A 19,091-nucleotide genomic window follows, 5' to 3' on the forward strand; every position below is an offset into this window, starting at 1 on the left:
TTCCAGTACTTCTGGCCTTTGCGATGATCAAGGTCAGTCGTTAGAAGTTTGCGGAATCTACTTGGGGTTTCCTTGTTTTGCGCATGGACAATTATACGTCGCGTGTTCGCGTGTCGGAAAACCGTCTTCTTTGTTTATTTACGCACCACAAAACAAAACAAAAAGTATAATTGATCAGAAAGCTATAAATTGATTACCAAACTGCATCATAGCAGTATGTGTCTGTCAATATCAAATTTAAACCTTATAAATAGCCATATCTCAGGAAAAATCCATTTTATAATTAACCAACATGATATGTCGAAAATAATAATAAAACTTCATGCTTAATTCAAAATATGCTTTTTTATTAAATACGGATTCGTTTTGTTTGTCTTAATATTATTTTATACAAAAGTGTAGGTCTTTTATTTATCGATTGAGGCAGTACGAAGTCTGCCGGGTCAGGTATATTTTCATATAATAATTCTTCAGGGTGATGACTCTCAAACTTAACAAACAAAGACGACAAATATTTCTCAGTTGTACTTATATTTATTGATTTCCCTACGTATGCACATGCCTATTTATAGTAGGCTACATAGGTATGAACATATTTATTTGGCATACGATTGAATACAAGTCAATTTTTATTATCTTTCTCCATTATCGATGATTACCTGGGCCAGTAAATAATTTTAGGATTACTTTACTATCTTTTTACATTATACAAGTAGTATTAATATGCTAAGATACTCACTTCTTGAACTCGAACTTATTGCTATTAAAATATTAAAAATGTATTTGGTTACTAGTTAGATCGGCAGTTGCGGACAATTATTTGATGTTGGAGTTTTCCAAAAAATGTGGACCTAGTAGACTGCAATCCCGCTTTTAAACATGTAGAATTTAAAATTTGACAGGCCCAACTTTCGTTTGTTGGTTGGTTGGTTAGAGTGGTGAATCATCCAGAATCCAACTAGCGCTTCCGCACCATTTTGTTGCCACATCCGCGTTACCAACTTGTTTAACAGTTATTTACAGCAAGACTATATCCAGTCTGTGCGGTTTAGGAACCTTATTAGGCTGGTGATGTCTAAGCCAGACAGTTGCTCGAGACTCTCGAACAGCGGTTTGCCCAGAGTTCACATACAGTCCTTCCATAGGGCAGGGCATTCACATAGGAAATGAAGATTGTTTCCTTTTTCTCCGGTTGTTTACAACTTCTCATAGTTGTGTTGTGAGGGATGCCCATTTTGGCGGCTTGTTCTGCGATAGACCAGAAACCAGTTATGACTGCCGTTAGTCTACAGGCGTCCCGTCGTTGCATGGTTATCAATGTCGACGATTGCTTGAGGTTGTAGGTAAGCCATAACGTCCTGCTAATTTTGCATTTCGTCAGGTCTCTCCATCTACCATCTGCGATTCCAAGGTATTTTAGGGAAATTGCATTCTTGACTGCACCTTATGGTGTGAATACCGTTACTGCAAGAACGTTATTCATGGCAGATCCTCCTCTTGCCAGTTCATCTACCTTTTCGTTACCTTCTATGGTCCAGTGTCCCGGGACCTAAATTAAGGTTACTTTATGGTTTTCACTCAAGGTGGTGAGGCTATTCCTACTTTGCTCCACCACTTTAGGGGTTGTTGTAGCCGAGTCCAGTGCCTGCATTGCAGCTTGCCTATCCGAAAGAATATCGATATTGCCTTTAAAGACAAATCCGTGATTAGTAACCTACAAGCTTCCCCAATTGCCAATACTTCCGCCTGGAAGACACTGCAGGCATTGGGGAGACGCACAAATTTTTCAATTCCAAGTCTATGAGAATGTATACCTGCTCCATCACCACAATCCATTTTACTGAAGTTGTTTGGAGAGAATCCCTTATTCCATTCTTCCTTAGATGGAAAGAGAGTGGCAAAATTCCTATTAAAAGTTACCGTCGGCATGATATAGTTAGTCCTCACCGAGATCAACTGAGCTTGTCGCAATAATAGACTATTGTTATCATAAGTTTTTTCTTTCCAGCGACCCGCTTCATTTAACCTAAATGCACTCATGGTTGCCGTCTTCTTTATATGTATATGTATGTCTATTGGAATAACGTGTGTCAGTGCATTGAGAGCCTCTCTAGGACATAATCTGATAGCACCGACCATTATTGCACATGCTTATCTTTGTATTCTGCCGAGTAATTTGGATTGGTACTCTCTCCCCAGAGCTTTCCACCAAACTACCGAACCATACGATAAAATAGGTAGTAGTATACCGGCCATAATGAGTGCTTAGGTTGAAGACCCCATCTTCTTCCAAGCATACGTTTACAGGCATATAAAGGAATTTCTGCTTTCCTTACCCGTTCTTCGACGTTTACCTTACAGCTAAGTTTAGAGTCCAGAACTACCCTTAAGTTTCATACCTTGTACTGGGTGACAGTGAAAAAGTTTGTCCGTTGATATTTGGTAGGGTAAAAGTTAGAACCTTGTATCTGGTGGTAAAAAACATAAGTTCTGTTTTACGCGGGTTTAAGCTTACACCACATCCTGTGGCTCAAGAGTTAAGCTCGCCTAACGCCAGAACCAGAATTACCCTTAAGTTTCATACTTTGCACTGGGTGACAGTGAAAAAGTTTGTCCGTTGATATTTGGTAGGGTAAAAGTTAGAACCTTGTATCTGGTGGTAAAAAACATAAGTTCTGTTTTACGCGGGTTTAAACTTAGACCACATCCTGTGGCCCAAGAGTTAAGCTCGCCTATTTTGGATGATCCCACTCATGGTATTGGGACACAATCCTGACACCATTAGCACCACATATTCAGCGTACGCCACCACTTTCACCCTATTTTAAGTTTTATTAAGTTTTATTAAGATTTTGCTAATCACACATAGCCAATGAAGTGGAGATAATACTCCCCCTTGTGGAGTGCCCCCGCGGACCTTCTTGGTTATGTTGATATTACCCATATTAGCTTTGATGATCCTGGTTTCTAGCATAGAGATGACCCAGTTACTAATGCAACTGTCCACCTCTAGGTCTATCAACGCCCGTTGAATGGCATCTGTACTAACATTGGTAAAGGCGCCTTCTATATCCAAGAATGCCGCCGTGGTATAATGTTTCCTCTGTAGAGAGCCATCTCTTATTCGGATTACCTCGTGAAGCGCTGTCTCCGTAGATTTGCCTTTAAGGTATGCGTGTTGTGCAGTTGATATACCAGAGTGAAATGATATCCAACTTTTTTATTTGTGAGATACCGGCCGAAACATTGAAAAGAGTATGCCAAAATTGGACTAAGCGGATGGACCATTTGAAGCGCAGTCGCGGTCAACATTTGCATGAAATAATCTTCAAACATTAAATTATATGGACTGTACTATCTATTTAAATAAAAATTTCATGCATTTTTCTGAATTTTACGTGTGTTTTTCGAAAAAATTTCCTATAGCTCTTAAAAAATCACCCTTTATAACCCAGATATAACCCAGATATAAGAGTTGCCTGTCGACCTGTTGCCCTTTTGAGAAAGCTGCAGTACAGTATTCAGCGAAAACGCCCAATTAGGAAACTGTCGATGTACCTGTAACAGGACCAAGCTGGTATGGTGATAGGATAATTTAAACTGCAAAATACATCGTGTCTTTGACAATATTTCCAAATAATTTAGATACTGACGAGAGCTTAGAGATTGGTTAATAACTGTCATTTTCCATTTATCAATATAGATGCCAGAGGCTGACGATTTATTGAAGATTTATTTGAAGAGCAGAGCAAGAGGGAACAATGTTTGAGAAACAGCTGAAAGAGCATTATCATTCCTTTCTGTGGAGGATATTGGGTTTAAAATACCTCAACATTCCTCCAATGACAGATTCAAATACCCAAAGTTAAGAAACGAGAAAAGATGTATGGGACGAACCGAATTTGAACCGGGTTTATCATTAACAAAGTTGCGTTAAAAAAATCAGCCAACATGTTTCCCACTTCAGAAGAATGGTAGATAATTTATCATTAAGAAAACTCGCAGAAACCAAAGCTGGATTTTATAGATTTAATGTATTCCCAACAAAATTTAGGACTAATATTGTTTTCAACACTAGAAATATAATTACTAAAGGGTTTTCCAATAACAGGTGTATGGATTGTGCTATTGAGAGATGATTAACGCTGGTATTGATCTGGACATTGTTTATTTTCAACAAGACGGCGCTACGTGCCACACAAGCAATGAAACCATTGATCTTTTACGGGAAAAGTTTCCGGACCGTGTTATCTCTCGAAGAGGTGATCACAATTGGCCACCGAGATCAAGTGATTAACACCTTGTGACTTTTTGCTTTGGGGCCACGTGATAGAGAAGGTTTACGCCAACAGCCCAGGGTCGATTCAAGACCTCAAAGATGGAATTCGTGAGGCTATCGAGGACATAGGGAAGCCACTTTGCAATTCGGCTATGGAAAATTTCATGAAAAGGATATTGTCCTGTAAGCGTGGTCGTGGTGGTCATTTGCCTGATGTTATTATCCACTGTTAACGGCATACCTCCCTCTTTATAATAATTACAAATTCAAAGATTTTGCGATTCATAGTTTCCTCCTCAATAAATATGCGAACGGAATTGTTTGTAATAGTACAATATCTTGATGCTTTCTCATTCATTCCTCGCATGGATTCTCATGGAATACTAAGAAAAGAGGATTATTGTGAATTAGTTCTCAGAAATGAAAAAATAAGAATATAATATACACTTTCCAACTTAGTTTCCAGAAATAAAATTCCTCCAGGTAACTTACTATAAGTTCATTAAGTAGGTGCTGTCTTGGATGTTGAATTTTTTTAATTTAATTAAAATGTTTAATTTAAGAGTTCTATTTGGGTGGAAAACGCAAATTATGCAATGTAATAAAATCTGTTATTAGAAAATCCAATAAATAATCTACTGGGTTCATTTGTATATATTATTGATAGAGCGATAAAAGCATATGAGTTTGTATGTATTACACACATGTTTTGCTTGTGAGTATCTTTATTTGAATTTATTAGACGCAATAAAAAGCTGAATTAGGTAAAATATTTATTACACAAAATATTAAAAGTTTATACACATGCATATACATATATATATATATATATATATATATATATATACATATGTATGTATTTTTTCACATAATAATACTTCAGGGTGATGACTCTCAAACTTAACAAACAAAGACGACAAATATTTCTCAGGTGTACTTATATTTATTGATTTCCCTAGTTATGCACATGCCTATTTATATATAGTAGGCTACATAGGTATGAACATATTTATTTGGCATACGATTGAATACAAGTCAATTTTTATTATCTTTCTCCATTATCGATGATTACCTGGGCCAGTAAATAATTTTAGGATGACTTTACTAACTTTTTACATTATACAAGTAGTATTAATATGCTAAAATACTCACTTCTTGAACTCGAACTTATTGCTGTTAAAATATTAAAAATGTATTTGGTTACTAGTTAGATTGGCAGTTGCGGACAATTATTTGATGTTGGAGTTTTCCAAAAAATGTGGACCTAGTAGACTGCAATCCCGCTTTTAAACATGTATAATTTAAAATTTGACAGGCCCAACTTTCGTTTGTTGGTTGGTTGGTTAGAGTGGTGAATCATCCAGAATCCAACTAGCGCTTCCGCCCCATTTTGTTGCCACATCCGCGTTACCAACTTGTTTAACAGTTATTTACAGCAAGACTGTATCCAGTCTGTGCGGTTTAAGAACCTTATTAGGCTGGTGATGTCTAAGCCAGACAGTTGCTCGAGACTCTCGAACAGCGGTTTGCCCAGAGTTAACATACTGTCCTTCCATAGTGCAGGGCATTCACATAGGAAATGAAGATTGTTTCCTTTTTCTCCGGTTGTTTACAACTCACAGTTATGTTGTGAGGGATGCCCATTTTGGCGGCTTGTTCTGCGATAGACCAGAAACCAGTTATGACTGCCGTTAGTCTACAGGCGTCCCGTCGTTTCATGCTTATCAATGTCGACGATTGCTTGAGGTTTTAGGTGGGCCATAACGTCCTGCTGATTTTGCATTTCGTCAGGTCTCTCCATCTACCATCTGCGATTCCAAGGTATTTTAGGGAAATAGCATTCTTGACTGCACCTTATGGTGTGAATACCGTTACTGCAAGAACGTTATTCATGGCAGATCCTCCTCTTGCCAGTTCATCTACTTTTTCGTTACCTTCTATGTTCCAGTGTCCCGGGACCTAAATTAAGGTTACTTTATGGTTTTCACTCAAGGTGGTGAGGCTATTCCTACTTTGCTCCACCACTTTAGGGGTTGTTGTAGCCGAGTCCAGTGCCTGCATTGCAGCTTGCCTATCCGAAAGAATATCGATATTGCCTTTAAAGACAAATCCGTGATTAGTAACCTACAAGCTTCCCCAATTGCCAATACTTCCGCCTGGAAGACACTGCAGGCATTGGGGAGACGCACAAATTTTTCAATTCCAAGTCTATGAGAATGTATACCTGCTCCATCACCACAATCCATTTTACTGAAGTTGTTTGGAGAGAATCCCTTATTCCATTCTTCCTTAGATGGAAAGAGAGTGGCAAAATTCCTATTAAAAGTTACCGTGGGCATGATATAGTTAGTCCTCACCGAGATCAACTGAGCTTGTTGCAATAATAGACTATTGTTATCATAAGTTTTTTCTTTCCAGCGACCCGCTTCATTTAACCTAAATGCACTCATGGTTGCCGTCTTCTTTATATGTATATGTATGTCTATTGGAATAACGTGTGTCAGTGCATTGAGAGCCTCTCTAGGACATAATCTGATAGCACCGACCATTATTGCACATGCTTATCTTTGTATTCTGCCGAGTAATTTGGATTGGTACTCTCTCCCCAGAGCTTTCCACCAAACTACCGAACCATACGATAAAATAGGTAGTAGTATACCGGCCATAATGAGTGCTTAGGTTGAAGACCCCATCTTCTTCCAAGCATACGTTTACAGGCATATAAAGGAATTTCTGCTTTCCTTACCCGTTCTTCGACGTTTACCTTACAGCTAAGTTTAGAGTCCAGAACTACCCTTAAGTTTCATACCTTGTACTGGGTGACAGTGAAAAAGTTTGTCCGTTGATATTTGGTAGGGTAAAAGTTAGAACCTTGTATCTGGTGGTAAAAAACATAAGTTCTGTTTTACGCGGGTTTAAGCTTACACCACATCCTGTGGCTCAGGAGTTAAGCTCGCCTAACGCCAGAACCAGAATTACCCTTAAGTTTCATACCTTGTACTGGGTGACAGTGAAAAAGTTTGTCCGTTGATATTTGGTAGGGTAAAAGTTAGAACCTTGCATCTGGTGGTAAAAAACATAAGTTCTGTTTTACGCGGGTTTAAGCTTACACCACATCCTGTGGCTCAAGAGTTAAGCTCGCCTATTTTGGATGATCCCACTCATGGTATTGGGACACAATCCTGACACCATTAGCACCACATATTCAGCGTACGCCACAACTTTCACCCCACCTCTATTAAGTTTTATTAGGATTTTGCTGATCACACATAGCCGATGAAGTGGAGATAATACTCCCCCTTGTGGAGTGCCCCCGCGGACCTTCTTGGTTATGTTGATATTACCCATATAAGCTTTGATGATCCTGGTTTCTAGCATAGAGATGACCCAGTTACTAATGCAACTGTCCACCTCTAGGTCTATCACAGCCCGATGGATGGCATCTGTACTAACATTGGTAAAGGCGCCTTCTATATCCAAGAATGCCGCCGTAGTATAATGTTTCCTCTGTAGAGAACCATCTCTTATTCGGATTACCTCGTGAAGCGCTGTCTCCGTAGATTTGCCTTTAAGGTATGCGTGTTGTTCAGTCGATATACCAGAGCCCTCCAAAGAGCTTCTGAGGTGTGTATCCAAAAGTCTTTCAAAAGTTTTTAACAGGAAAGACGAAAGGCTTATTGTCCTGAAGTCCTTCGCTGATTCATGTCCCCTTCTACCTACTGTTGGTATGAAGATGACCTTGACTAGTTTCCAACTAGCTGGAATATGGCCTAAGTTTAAACACGCTTTAAAAATTGGCTCTAGCCATGGTAGGATACAGTCCAAGGTTTCCTGTAACATATTTAAAATGATCCCATCTGACCCTGGAGATTTAAAATGTGAGAAAGATTTGATTGCCCATGCAACTTTCTCCTTGGCAATTATTTCATTTGCAAGATGCTGTGGATTATATTGGCTCCGCCTAATATTTCCCCTCCAGAAGTTCTAGCGATTCTTCTGCCGTAGCAGTCCAAGTACCATCAGGTTTCTTAACCCAAAAAGCCATTGAATGGTCTTTGGAAAGAGCACGGCGGAGCCCAGAAGAATCCCTGGTGGATTCGATTGACCAACGAAATTCCCTCCAGGTATCTTGTTTTTGCGGCCCTGATTACCTTCTTGTACTGTCTCCGACTTTCTCTATACAATTTCCAATTTCCCGTCGAGTAGCTGAGGTTAAACGTTGATCTAGATTTTTCTCTTAGGTTGAAGAACTCGCTGCTCCACCAAAGAGGGTGAGTTTTTTACTAAATTTTATGGGGCAGACGTTTTGTATTCCTTACTAAATGCCTTTTCCAGTGTTATAACCCCACTCTCAAGGTTTTCCGTGAGAGTGATTTTGGGGAAAGGAATCTCTCCTATCCTCTTGTATACTGCATTTGTGAACCTCTTTCAGTTGGTTCTTAAAGGATTTCGATACGGTAAGGGTGGATCTACCTTAAAATCCAAACTGTACAGGATCCAACTGTGATCCAAAAAGGACCTTTTATTGGATACCCTCCAATTATTTACCTTTACTGAGCTATTTTCAGACAGTAAAGTAACATCAATCCTTTCCTTCCATCCTCTGAAGTACTCCGTACTAGGAAAGGTGATAGTGGGAGTGTTACCCCTGTTACATACCGATAAGTTAGTACTGATAATAAAATTATAAAAAGATTCACCCTGGTCGTTTGTCTCAGAGCTTCCCCACAACGCATGCCTCGCGTTGGCGTCGCATCCGAGTAGCAGGATTTTCCGTTCCTTCAAGCACACGCCTACAAGCCTCCTCGGGCGGTGCTGGCCGATCATGTGCCATATAGATGGATGCAAGTGTGATGCTGACACCGTCATCGGCTTCTACCTGAACTGCCGTCACATCCTGTGAACTATATGATAGGATTAAAAATAGGTTTAAATGTTTTTTGGTTACAACACATGATCTAGGATTACCTTGAGTTCGCTTATAGTACAGATTGTAGTTTCTTCCGGAGGGCCCCTTCACCTCGTTGCTCTGCACCCAGGGTTCCTGGATTAAGGCTATGTCAACGTTCTCCTCCCCTAGGAGAACGGTTAGGTTGCCCGTTGCAGTCTGTGAATGTTGCAGGTTAATGGGGACTTTTGGACTATTAGACTTTATTTTCCACTTTTTGCAGTGGTTCAAGGCTCTCTGTGATTTGGAGAAGGAACGACACGCTGATGATCGACCAATCGGTCATTTGCACTGAACGGTTGTGAGGTTGGAAATAGGGAATCAACTGATTGACTTCAAGCTCCAGGTTTGGTATCCCGATACGAGTTCTTGGCCTTCGTGGTATCTCGCTGCCTAGAATGAGCTTGAGCCTCAAGCCCTCCCAGCTGCTCTGAATTTCCCAATCGCGTTTGTCTGGAAATGCAATGAGTACTGGTCATCACATTTGATTACCTGGCAACCGCGAACCACTTCCACCTAGTCGAAACCTGGTTTGCCGCGGTTGGAAGTTTAGTCCACCACTGCCATTTGAAGATGGTCCCGTGGCACCTCACTGAATTGTTTGTGCTGTAAATGCGTTCGCCTGTCTTCCTGTCACTTGGTCCGTTTTTCTTCGCCGCCATCCGATTTTTGTTTTTTGTTTGTTTTCATGGTTCTGGTTTGTACGGTCAACTGCCCCGCCCAGGGAGCTGCATCTCGCCATGCGCGGTGACCAAAGAGGAATAAGGGGAAATAACCGGTCGACCATAACAGCGCCCCATACCATGGCAAGGCCACCGTTACAACCTGAGGCGGCCTGATATCAGGAGGGCTCCGTTCAAAGACAGCCCTATTTAGTCCCCCAGCTGCCAAACCCACCCAATAGCCACGGGTCGCATCACACCTTGGGTTGGGAGAGTTTTTTTAACAAAGTTTACGTCTTCGGCCTCGATCAGCCGCTCCTAACACGGAAAACAGACGGATAACCGCTTATTTTGAGCCCCACTCTCCTGGAATTTTATGATCGTATCGCCCACACGAAGGACATCTATTTGAAGGCGGTGCTTAGTCGCCTTGTCACAGAGGTATCACCAGAAATTCTGGGATTTTTAGCCCTTCCTGCTCCTCTCCCGCTCCTTGCCGGGGGTTGCCTATTTGTCAAGACTTATTTACAACTAACCTGCTGCTACAAGTCTTTCGGCTTTCTGCCGACCCCCGAGAGCTTAGCTAGCTATGCTCCCCGGTCACAATAGGTCATGGACCTCGAAAGCCTCGGGGTATAGAGTACGCTTTAGATAGACTAAAATCTACGAGTATATGCTTAAGAACTATAAAACAATTTCTGGATATTTGATTTCTTCCACAGATTGAAGCAAAGAAGAAACACCGTCAGCGGAAACATACAATGCCTATTGTATAAATAATTTCATTTTTTAGCTATTATCTTTTTAAACAGTTGGTTTAAACAGCTGACGCACGTTTCGTGTTTTGTTTCGCTGTCATACATCTTCAGTTTGGTCTATAATTCAACCATGCATCGTCTTACAAACGAACAACGCTTGAAAATTATTGAATTTTATTATAAAAATGCGTGTTCTGTTAAGAAAGTTTAAGATCCACTTTTTTAACGAAAAATTGTGTTTAGCGACGAAGCTCATTTTTGGATCAATGGGTACGTAAATAAGCAGAATTGTCGATTTTGAAGAGAAGATCAGCCAGAAGAATTGCAAGAGCTACCAATGTATCCAGAAAAGGTCACAGTTTGGTGCGGTTTATGGGCTGGAGGTATCACTGGACCGTACTTCTTCAAAGATTCTGCGAATCGTAACGTAACTGTGAATGGTGACCGCTACCGTGAAATGATATCCAACTTTTTTTTTTGCCCAAAATGCAAGATCTTGACTTGCATGACATGTGGTTTCAGCAAGACGGTGCCACATGCCGCACAGTACGCATAACAATGGACTTGTTGAGAGGCAAGTTCGTTGAACATTTTATTTCACGTTCGGGACCGCCTTTAGATTATTTTTTGTGGGGCTATGTTAAAGCTCATTTCTATTCAGACGAGCCTGCTTCAATTATCGCATTGGAAGACAGCATTAAAGCATTTATATGTGAGATACCGGCCGAAACATTGGAAAGAGTATGCCAAAATTGAACTAAGCGGATGGACCATTTGAAGAGCAGTCGCGGTCAACATTTGCATGAAATAATCTTCAAACATTAAATTATATGGACTGTACTATCTATTTAAATAAAAATTGCATACATTTTTCTGAATTTGACGTGTGGTTTTTTGAAAAAATTTCCTATAGCTCTTAAAAAATCACCCTTTATAACCCAGATATAAGAGTTGCCTGTCGACCAGTTGCCCTTTTGAGAAAGCTGCAGTACAGTATTCAGCGAAAACGCCCAAATAGGAAACTGTCGATGTATATACCTGTAACAGGACCATGCTGGTATGGTGATAGGATAATTTAAACTGCAAAATACATCGTGTCTTTGACAATATTTCCAAATAATTTAGATACTGACGAGAGCTTAGAGATTGGTTAATAACTGTCATTTTCCATTTATCAATATAGATGCCAGAGGCTGACGATTTATTGAAGATTAATTTGAAGAGCAGAGCAAGAGGGAACAATGTTTGAGAAACAGCTGAAAGAGCATTATCATTCCTTTCTGTGGAGGATATTGCGTTTAAAATACCTCAACATTCCTCCAATGACAGATTCAAATACCCAAAGTTAAGAAACGAGAAAAGATGTATGGGACGAACCGAATTTGAACCGGGTTTATCATTAACAAAGTTTGCGTTAAAAAAATCAGCCAACATGTATCCCACTTCAGAAGAATGGTAGATAATTTATCATTAAGAAAAATCGCAGAAAGCAAAGCTGGACTTTATAGATTTGATGTATTCCCAACAAAATTTAGGACTAATATTGTTTTCAACACTAGAAATATAATTACTAAAGGGTTTTCCAATAACAGGTGTATGGATTGTGCTATTGGGAGATGATTAACGCTGGTATTGATCTGGACATTGTTTATTTTCAACAAGACAGCGCTACGTGCCACACAAGCAATGAAACCATTGATCTTTTACGGGAAAAGTTTCCGGACCGTGTTATCTCTCGAAGAGGTGATCACAATTGGCCACCGAGATCAAGTGATTAACACCTTGTGACTTTTTGCTTTGGGGCCACCTGAAAGAGAAGGTCTACGCCAACAGCCCAGGGTCGATTCAAGACCTCAAAGATGGAATTCGTGAGGCTATCGAGGACATAGGGAAGCCACTTTGCAATTCGGCTATGGAAAATTTCATGAAAAGGATATTGTCCTGTAAGCGTGGTCGTGGTGGTCATTTGCCTGATGTTATTATCCACTGTTAACGGCATACCTCCCTCTTTATAATAATTACAAATTCAAAGATTTTGCGATTCATAGTTTCCTCCTCAATAAATATGCGAACGGAATTGTTTGTAATAGTACAATATCTTGATGCTTTCTCATTCATTCCTCGCATGGATTCTCATGGAATACTAAGAAAAGAGGATTATTGTGAATTAGTTCTCAGAAATGAAAAAATAAGAATATAATATACACTTTCCAACTTAGTTTCCAGAAATAAAATTCCTCCAGGTAACTTACTATAAGTTCATTAAGTAGGTGCTGTCTTGGATGTTGAATTTTTTTAATTTAATTAAAATGTTTAATTTAAGAGTTCTATTTGGGTGGAAAACGCAAATTATGCAATGTAATAAAATCTGTTATTAGAAAATCCAATAAATAATCTACTGGGTTCATTTGTATATATTATTGATAGAGCGATAAAAGCATATGAGTTTGTATGTATTACACACATGTTTTGCTTGTGAGTATCTTTATTTGAATTTATTAGACGCAATAAAAAGCTGAATTAGGTAAAATATTTATTACACAAAATATTAAAAGTTTATACACATGCATATACATATATATATATATATACATATGTATGTATTTTTTCACATAATAATACTTCAGGGTGATGACTCTCAAACTTAACAAACAAAGACGACAAATATTTCTCAGGTGTACTTATATTTATTGATTTCCCTAGTTATGCACATGCCTATTTATATAAGGTTGGCCAAAAAGTCTTGCGGTATTTCCGCAAGCTTGTCTTTGCAAGCGCGTAGTTCTAGTTGTATTCGTCGCATCGGTTCACGCTAGAGCTTTTTGGAAAGCTCTTTTCACGTACTAACACGTGTTTGATTAATTGTTGTTTGCTTTTAGTCGTTCGTGAGTTATAGCGTCGCAAACATGGAGCAAAATAAAGAGAAAATACGGCATATTTTACAGTACTACTACGATAAAGGCAAAAATGCATATCATGCTGCTAATAAAATTTGTGCAGTTTATGGACCTGATACAGTTTCCATTTCCACCGCACAACGATGGTTTCAACGTTTTCGTTCTGGTGCAGAGGTGATCGAAGATGCGCCACGGTCCGGAAGGCCTGTCGTCAAAAATTGCGATAAAATCGCTGAATTGATCGAAAGAGACCGGCATAGTAGCAGCCGTAGCATCGGCCAAGAGCTGGGCATGAGTCATCAAACCGTTATAAACCATTTGAAGAAGCTTGGATTCAAAAAGAAGCTCGATGTATGGGTGCCACACGACTTGACGCAAAAAAACATTTTTGCCCGTATGGATGCATGCGAATCGCTTCCGAATCGCAACAAAATCGACCCGTTTTTGAAGCGGATGGTGACTAGCGATGAAAAGTGGGTCACTTACGACAACGTGAAGCGCAAACGGTCGTGGTCGAAAAGCGGTGAAGCTGCCCAGACGGTGGCCAAGCCTGGATTGACGGCCAGGAAGGTTCTTCTGTGTGTTTGGTGGGATTGGCAGGGAATCATCCACTATGAGGTGCTCCCCTATGGCCAAACGCTCGATTCGGACCTGTATTGCCAACAACTGGACCGCTTGAATGCAGCACTCATGCAGAAGAGGCCATCTTTGATCCACAAAGGCCGAATTGTCTTCCATCAGGACAACGCCAGGCCACACACATCTTTGGTGACGCGCCAGAAGCTCCGGGAGCTCGGATGAGAGGTTCTTTTGCATCCACCGTATAGTCCGTATCTCGCACCAAGTGATTACCACCAATTTCTGTCCATGGCGAACGAGCTTGGTAGTCGGAAGTTGTCCACAAGAGAGTCCTGTGAAAATTGGCTCTCCGAGTTTTTTGACAATAGGGAAGCGAACTTCTATAAGAGGGGCATTATGAAGTTGGCATCTCGTTGGGAACTCGTCATCGAACAAAACGGCGCATATTTGACTTAAATCGCATTATTATAACCAATTTTATGAACAATTGAAAATTCAATAAAAATACCGCAAGACTTCTTTGACAACCTTATATATAGTAGGCTACATAGGTATGAACATATTTATTTGGCATACGATTGAATACAAGTCAATTTTTATTATCTTTCTCCATTATCGATGATTACCTGGGCCAGTAAATAATTTTAGGATGACTTTACTAACTTTTTACATTATACAAGTAGTATTAATATGCTAAGATACTCACTTCTTGAACTCGAACTTATTGCTGTTAAAATATTAAAAATGTATTTGGTTACTAGTTAGATTGGCAGTTGCGGACAATTATTTGATGTTGGAGTTTTCCAAAAAATGTGGACCTAGTAGACTGCAATCCCGCTTTTAAACATGTATAATTTAAAATTTGACAGGCCCAACTTTCGTTTGTTGGTTGGTTGGTTAGAGTGGTGAATCATCCAGAATCCAACTAGCGCTTCCGCCCCATTTTGTTGCCACATCCGCGTTACCAACTTGTTTAACAGTTATTTACAGCAAGACTGTATCCAGTCTGTGCGGTTTAAGAACCTTATTAGGCTGGTGATGTCTAAGCCAGACAGTTGCTCGAGACTCTCGAACAGCGGTTTGCCCAGAGTTAACATACTGTCCTTCCATAGTGCAGGGCATTCACATAGGAAATGAAGATTGTTTCCTTTTTCTCCGGTTGTTTACAACTCACAGTTATGTTGTGAGGGATGCCCATTTTGGCGGCTTGTTCTGCGATAGACCAGAAACCAGTTATGACTGCCGTTAGTCTACAGGCGTCCCGTCGTTTCATGCTTATCAATGTCGACGATTGCTTGAGGTTTTAGGTGGGCCATAACGTCCTGCTGATTTTACATTTCGTCAGGTCTCTCCATCTACCATCTGCGATTCCAAGGTATTTTAGGGAAATTGCATTCTTGACTGCACCTTATGGTGTGAATACCGTTACTGCAAGAACGTTATTCATGGCAGATCCTCCTCTTGCCAGTTCATCTACTTTTTCGTTACCTTCTATGTTCCAGTGTCCCGGGACCTAAATTAAGGTTACTTTATGGTTTTCACTCAAGGTGGTGAGGCTATTCCTACTTTGCTCCACCACTTTAGGGGTTGTTGTAGCCGAGTCCAGTGCCTGCATTGCAGCTTGCCTATCCGAAAGAATATCGATATTGCCTTTAAAGACAAATCCGTGATTAGTAACCTACAAGCTTCCCCAATTGCCAATACTTCCGCCTGGAAGACACTGCAGGCATTGGGGAGACGCACAAATTTTTCAATTCCAAGTCTATGAGAATGTATACCTGCTCCATCACCACAATCCATTTTACTGAAGTTGTTTGGAGAGAATCCCTTATTCCATTCTTCCTTAGATGGAAAGAGAGTGGCAAAATTCCTATTAAAAGTTACCGTCGGCATGATATAGTTAGTCCTCACCGAGATCAACTGAGCTTGTCGCAATAATAGACTATTGTTATCATAAGTTTTTTCTTTCCAGCGACCCGCTTCATTTAACCTAAATGCACTCATGGTTGCCGTCTTCTTTATATGTATATGTATGTCTATTGGAATAACGTGTGTCAGTGCATTGAGAGCCTCTCTAGGACATAATCTGATAGCACCGACCATTATTGCACATGCTTATCTTTGTATTCTGCCGAGTAATTTGGATTGGTACTCTCTCCCCAGAGCTTTCCACCAAACTACCGAACCATACGATAAAATAGGTAGTAGTATACCGGCCATAATGAGTGCTTAGGTTGAAGACCCCATCTTCTTCCATGCATACGTTTACAGGCATATAAAGGAATTTCTGCTTTCCTTACCCGTTCTTCGACGTTTACCTTACAGCTAAGTTTAGAGTCCAGAATTACCCTTAAGTTTCATATCTTGCACTGGGTGACAGTGAAAAAGTTTGTCCGTTGATATTTGGTAGGGTAAAAGTTGGAACCTTGCATCTGCTGGTAAAAAGCATAAGTTCTGTTTTACGCGGGTTTAAGCTTACACCACATCCTGTGGCTCAAGAGTTAAGCTCGCCTATTTTGGATGATCCCACTCATGGTATTGGGACACAATCCTGACACCATTAGCACCACATATTCAGCGTACGCCACAACTTTCACCCCACCTCTATTAAGTTTTATTAGGATTTTGCTGATCACACATAGCCGATGAAGTGGAGATAATACTCCCCCTTGTGGAGTGCCCCCGCGGACCTTCTTGGTTATGTTGATATTACCCATATAAGCTTTGATGATCCTGGTTTCTAGCATAGAGATGACCCAGTTACTAATGCAACTGTCCACCTCTAGGTCTATCACAGCCCGATGGATGGCATCTGTACTAACATTGTTAAAGGCACCTTCTATATCCAAGAATGCCGCCGTAGTATAATGTTTCCTCTGTAGAGAACCATCTCTTATTCGGATTACCTCGTGAAGCGCTGTCTCCGTAGATTTGCCTTTAAGGTATGCGTGTTGTGCAGTTGATATACCAGAGTGAAATGATATCCAACTTTTTTATTTGTGAGATACCGGCCGAAACATTGAAAAGAGTATGCCAAAATTGGACTAAGTGGATGGACCATTTGAAGCGCAGTCGCGGTCAACATTTGCATGAAATAATCTTCAAACATTAAATTATATGGACTGTACTATCTATTTAAATAAAAATTTCATGCATTTTTCTGAATTTTTCGTGTGTTTTTTCGAAAAAATTTCCTATAGCTCTTAAAAAATCACCCTTTATAACCCAGATATAACCCAGATATAAGAGTTGCCTGTCGACCAGTTGCCCTTTTGAGAAAGCTGCAGTACAGTATTCAGCGAAAACGCCCAATTAGGAAACTGTCGATGTACCTGTAACAGGACCAAGCTGGTATGGTGATAGGATAATTTAAACTGCAAAATACATCGTGTCTTTGACAATATTTCTAAATAATTTAGCTACTGACGAGAGCTTAGAGATTGGTTAATAACTGTCATTTTCCATTTATCAATATAGATGCCAGAGGCTGACGATTTATTGAAGATTAATTTGAAGAGCAGAGCAAGAGGGAACAATGTTTGAGAAACAGCTGAAAGAGCATTATCATTCCTTTCTGTGGAGGATATTGCGTTTAAAATACCTCAACATTCCTCCAATGACAGATTCAAATACCCAAAGTTAAGAAACGAGAAAAGATGTATGGGACGAACCGAATTTGAACCGGGTTTATCATTAACAAAGTTTGCGTTAAAAAAATCAGCCAACATGTTTCCCACTTCAGAAAAATGGTAGATAATTTATCATTAAGAAAACTCGCAGAAACCAAAGCTGGATTTTATAGATTTAATGTATTCCCAACAAAATTTAGGACTAATATTGTTTTCAACACTAGAAATATAATTACTAAAGGGTTTTCCAATAACAGGTGTATGGATTGTGCTATTGAGAGATGATTAACGCTGGTATTGATCTGGACATTGTTTATTTTCAACAAGACAGCGCTACGTGCCACACAAGCAATGAAACCATTGATCTTTTACGGGAAAAGTTTCCGGACCGTGTTATCTCTCGAAGAGGTGATCACAATTGGCCACCGAGATCAAGTGATTAACACCTTGTGACTTTTTGCTTTGGGGCCACGTGATGGAGAAGGTCAACGCCAACAGCCCAGGGTCGATTCAAGACCTCAAAGATGGAATTCGTGAGGCTATCGAGGACATAGGGAAGCCACTTTGCAATTCGGCTATGGAAAATTTCATGAAAAGGATATTGTCCTGTAAGCGTGGTCGTGGTGGTCATTTGCCTGATGTTATTATCCACTATTAAGAGTAGCTTGGCAACTCTGCATGGTGACAGTCGTGTAACTTGTGCGCTCCTATAAAAGTCTTGATTTTACCATGGATATTCTGAGATATAAAGAAGCGCTGGCAGTTTTAGCGGAAGTGGTACTGTTGGTGATTGCAGTTGTAAGGCGAAACGTTTGTACGAGTGAGTTGGAATTGGGAAATGAGCAGATGATCCTGGTGGTGTTTCTTTTGGTGTTCCTTTTGTTCACTTCTTCGCGGGTATCAGTGTCCTAGTAACTGGAAGGAGAAGCGACGTCTAGCGGAAGGATCGAATACTGAAACAATTTTTTGGTTCGTGCATTAGATAAATGAGTGTTCAGACAACTGGAAGGTGAAGCGACATCTGGCTGAAGGACGTCGTACCAAAACGATTTCTTGGTTGGTGTATTATTTAAAGGAGGTGAAATACCGTCCTATAAAGGTAGAAGGCGCAACTTAGCATCCTGGAGAAAAGAAAAGCTGACCAGCTGTCCCCAATGGACATTAAAAACCAAACCCCAAAAATGCACAAAATGAGTACCCAAAAAGTTGGTGATTTGGATGTAGAGACTCTTAAACTTATAATCAAAGAGAGTAACAATGAGATGCTTGAAAAATTAAATGAATTAAGTAGTGATGTTGCGGAGCTAAAGAAACAAAATGAATATTTATCGCAGGAGAT

Source organism: Anastrepha obliqua, unplaced genomic scaffold (assembly GCF_027943255.1).
Source record: "Anastrepha obliqua isolate idAnaObli1 unplaced genomic scaffold, idAnaObli1_1.0 ptg000012l, whole genome shotgun sequence".
Taxonomy (NCBI): domain Eukaryota; kingdom Metazoa; phylum Arthropoda; class Insecta; order Diptera; family Tephritidae; genus Anastrepha; species Anastrepha obliqua.